At 41.4% G+C, this 4,099-nt stretch overlaps 1 non-coding gene across 1 annotated transcript; it reads left to right on the top strand.

Annotated features, from left to right (window-relative positions):
• Positions 1-3,077: 3,077 nt before the first annotated feature.
• LOC148579487 (small nucleolar RNA R71) lies at positions 3,078-3,185 on the top strand. Its single transcript, XR_015899671.1, has one exon. It is a non-coding gene; the product is annotated as a small nucleolar RNA R71 (small nucleolar RNA).
• The last annotated feature ends 914 nt before the right edge of the window (positions 3,186-4,099 follow it).

The raw sequence follows: 4,099 nt of genomic DNA, 5'->3' as shown, positions 1-4,099 counted from the left end.
GGTCTATAGTAACTTCAGACCGGTTGCTAGTGGGAATGATTGAGCGTTGAATGAACTCCAACCATCCTCTAGCTACAGGCTTAAGGTCCAGTCTTCTCAGTTGAACCGTTTGCCTTTTGAGTCAATCTTCCATTGAGCTCCTTCCACACATATGTCCATGAGGACTTGGTCCAACCTTTGATCAAAGTTGACTCTCCTTGTGTAGGGGCGTGCATTCTCTTCCATCATTGGCAAGTTGAACGCCAACCTCACATTTTCTGGACTAAAATCTAAGTATTTCCCCCGAACCATGGTGAGATAATTCTTTGGGTTCGGGTTCTTACTTTGATCATGGTTCCTAGTGATCCATGCATTAGCATAGAACTCTTGAACCATTAGAATTCCGACTTGTTGGATGGGGTTTGTTAGAACTTCCCAACCTCTTCTTTGGATCTCATGTTGGATCTCCGGATACTCATTTTTTTTGAGTTTGAAAGGGGCCTCGAGGATCACCTTCTTCTTGGCCACAACATCATAGAAGTGATCTTGATGGGCTTTGGAGATGAATCTTTCCATCTCCCATGACTCGGAAGTGGAAGCTTTTGTCTTCCCTTTCCCTTTTCTAGAGGATTCTCTGGTCTTAGGTGCCATCAATGGTAATGGAAAAACAAAAAGCTTATGCTTTTACCACACCAAACTTAGAATATTGTTTGCCTTCGAGCAAGAGAAGAAAGAAAAGAAGAAGAAGAAGAAGAAGAAATGGAAGAGAGGGAGAAAGGGTTGTGTTTCGGCCAAGAAGGGGATGAGAGGGTTGTGTTGTGTGAGAATAAAGAAGAATAGAGAGGTTTATATAGTGGAGGGAGAGGGGTTAAGGTTCGGCCATATGGGGTGGGTTTGGGTGGGAAAGTGATTTTGAATTTTGAAGGTAGGTGGGGATCCTGTGGGGTCCACAGATGCTGAGATGATCCTGTGGGGTCCACAGATCCTGAAGTGTCAAGGAATTGCATCCCTGCACCAATTAGGCATGTAAAACACCTTTGCATGCAATTCTGGCGTTTAAACGCCTGATTGATGCTTGTTCTGGGCGTTCAACGCCCAGATGCAGCATGTTTCTGGCGTTCAGCGCCAGCTTTCCTCAGGGTGCATTCCTGGCGTCTGAACGCCAGGATGTTGCTTGTTTCTGGCGTTCAACGCCAGATCCATGCTCTGTTCTGGCGTTGAACGCCAGCCAGATGCTCCTTACTGGCGTTTAAACGCCAGTAAGCCCTTCCTCCAGGGTGTGATTTTTCTTCTGCTGTTTTTGATTCTGTTTTTAATTTTTCTATTTATTTTGTGACTCCACATAATCATGAACCTAATAAAACATGAAAGAAAAATAAGAATGAAAATAATTAGATAAATAAAAATTGGGTTGCCTCCCAAGAAGCGCTTCTTTAATGTCAATAGCTTGACAGTGGGCTCTCATGGAGCCACACAGGTGATCAGGTCAATTTTATAGACTCCCAACACCAAACTTAGAGTTTGACTGTGGGGGCTTTAGTTGACTCTGTAGTGAGAGAAGCTTTTCATGCTTCCTCTCCATAGTTACAGAAGGAGATACTTGAGTTTCAAACACAAGATTATCCTCATTAAGCTCAAGGATCAATTCTCCTCTGTCCACATCAATCACAGCTTTTGCCGTGGCTAGGAAGGGTCTTCCAAGGATGATGGATTCATCCTCATCCTTCTCAGTGTCTAGGATTATGAAATCAGCAGGGATGTAAAGGCCTTCAACCTTTACTAACACGTTCTCTACTTGTCCATAAGCCTCTTTTCTTGAGTTGTCTGCCATCTCTAATGAGATTCTGGCAGCTTGCACCTCAAAGATTCTCAATTTCTCCATTACAGAGAGGGGGCATGAGGTTTATCCCTGACCCAAGGTCACATAGAGCCTTCTCAAAGGTCATGGTGCCTATGGTACAAGGTATTAAGAACTTTCCAGGATCCTGTTTCTTCTGAGGCAATCTCAGTTGATCCAAATCACTCAGTTCATTGGTGAACAAGGGAGGTTCATCTTCCCAAGTCTCATTGCCAAATAATTTGGCACTCAGCTTCATGATTGCACCAAGGTACTTGGCAACTTTCTCTTCAGTAACATCTTCATTCTCTTCAGAAGAAGAATACTCATCAGAGCTCATGAAGGGCATAAGGAGTTTCAATGGAATCTCTATGGTCTCTAGATGAGCCTCGGAGTCCTTTGGTTCTTCAAAGAGAAACTCCTTGTTGATCACTGGAGGTCCCAGGAGGTCTTCTTCACTGGGGTTCACGTCCTCTTCCTCCCTTGTGGGTTCGGCCATATTGGTTATATCAATGGCCTTGCACTCTCTCTTTGGATTCTCTTCTGTATTGCTTGAGAGAGTACTGGGAGGTGTTTCAGTGATTTTCTTACTCAGCTGGCCCACTTGTGCCTCCAAATTTCTTATGGAGGACCTTGTTTCACTCATGAAACTTACAGTGGCCTTGGACAGATCAGAGACTAAGTTTGCTAAATTAGAGGTATTTTGTTCAGAGTTCTCTGTCTGTTGCTGAGAAGATGATGGAAAAGGTTTACTATTGTTAAACCTGTTTCTTCCACCATTAGTAAAGCCTTGTTGAGGCTTTTGTTGATCCTTCCATGAGAAATTTGGGTGATTTCTCCATGAGGGGTTATAGGTGTTTCCATAAGGTTCACCCATATAATTTACCTCTACTATTGCAGGGTTCTCAGGATCATAAGCTTCTTCTTTAGAAGATGCCTCTTGAGTACTGTTAGATGTAGCTTGCATTCCATTCAGACTCTGAGAAATCATATTGACTTGCTGAGTCAATATTTTATTCTGAGCCAATATAGCATTCAGAGTGTCAATTTCAAGAACTCCCTTCTTCATAAGCGTCCCATTATTCACAAGATTCCTCTCAGAAGTGTACATGAACTGGTTATTAGCAACCATGTCAATGAGTTCTTGAGCTTCTACAGGCGTTCTCTTTAGGTGAATGGATCCACCTGCAGAATTATCCAATGACATCTTAGCTAATTCAGATAGACCATCATAGAATATATCCAGGATTGTCCATTCTGAAAGCATGTCAGAAGGACACTTTTTGGTCAATTGCTTGTATCTCTCCCAAGCTTCATAGAGGGATTCACCTTCCTTCTGTCTGAAGGTTTGAACATCCACTCTAAGCTTACTGAGCTTTTGAGGAGGAAAGAACTTGGCTAAGAAAGCCGTGACCAGCTTATCCCAAGAGTTCAGGCTATCTTTAGGTTGAGAATCCAACCATATTCTAGCTCTGTCTCTCACAGCAAACGGGAAAAGCATGAGCCTGTAGACCTCGGGGTCAACCCCATTGGTCTTAACAGTATCACAGATCTGTAAGAACTCAGTTAAGAACTGAAAAGGATCTTCAGATGGAAGTCCATAAAACTTGCAGTTCTGTTGCATCAGAGAAACTAATTGAGGTTTCAGCTCAAAATTGTTTGCTCCAATGGCAGGAATGGAGATGCTTCTTCCATGTAAATTGGAATTAGGTGCAGTAAAGTCACCAAGCATCCTCCTTGCATTATTATTATTTTTGGCTGCCATCTCCTCTTCTTGTTCGAAAATTTCAGTAAGGTTGTCTCTGGATTGTTGTAATTTAGCTTCTCTTAGTTTTCTTTTCAGAGTCCTTTCAGGTTCAGGATCTGCTTCAACAAGAATGTTCTTGTCCTTACTCTTGCTCATATGAAAAAGAAGGGAACAGAAGATAATAATAGGGATCCTTTTTACCACAGTATAGAGGTTCCCTTGTGTGAGTAGAAGAAAAGAAGAAAGAGAATGAAGAAGAGAAGAATTCAAACTCAGAAGAGAAGGGGTTCGAATTTTTGGGTGAGGAGAAGTGTTAGTAGATGAATAAATAAATAGAAGGAGATGATGGAGAGGAAATTTCAAAAATTAATTTTTTGAAAAGAAGTTGATGATTTTCGAAAATTAAAGGAGAATTAAAATTAAAATTAAAATTTAAACAATTAATTAACTAAAACGAATTTTTGAAAAAGAGGGAGGTATTTTCGAAAATTAGAGAGGGATAGTTAGTTAGGTAGTTTTGAAAGAGATAAGAAACA

The sequence above is a fragment of the Arachis ipaensis genome, chromosome B10 (assembly GCF_059453495.1).
Source record: "Arachis ipaensis isolate K30076 ecotype BB chromosome B10, ASM5945349v1, whole genome shotgun sequence".
Lineage (NCBI taxonomy): Eukaryota > Viridiplantae > Streptophyta > Magnoliopsida > Fabales > Fabaceae > Arachis > Arachis ipaensis.
This window is presented reverse-complemented; position numbering and strand designations above follow the sequence as displayed.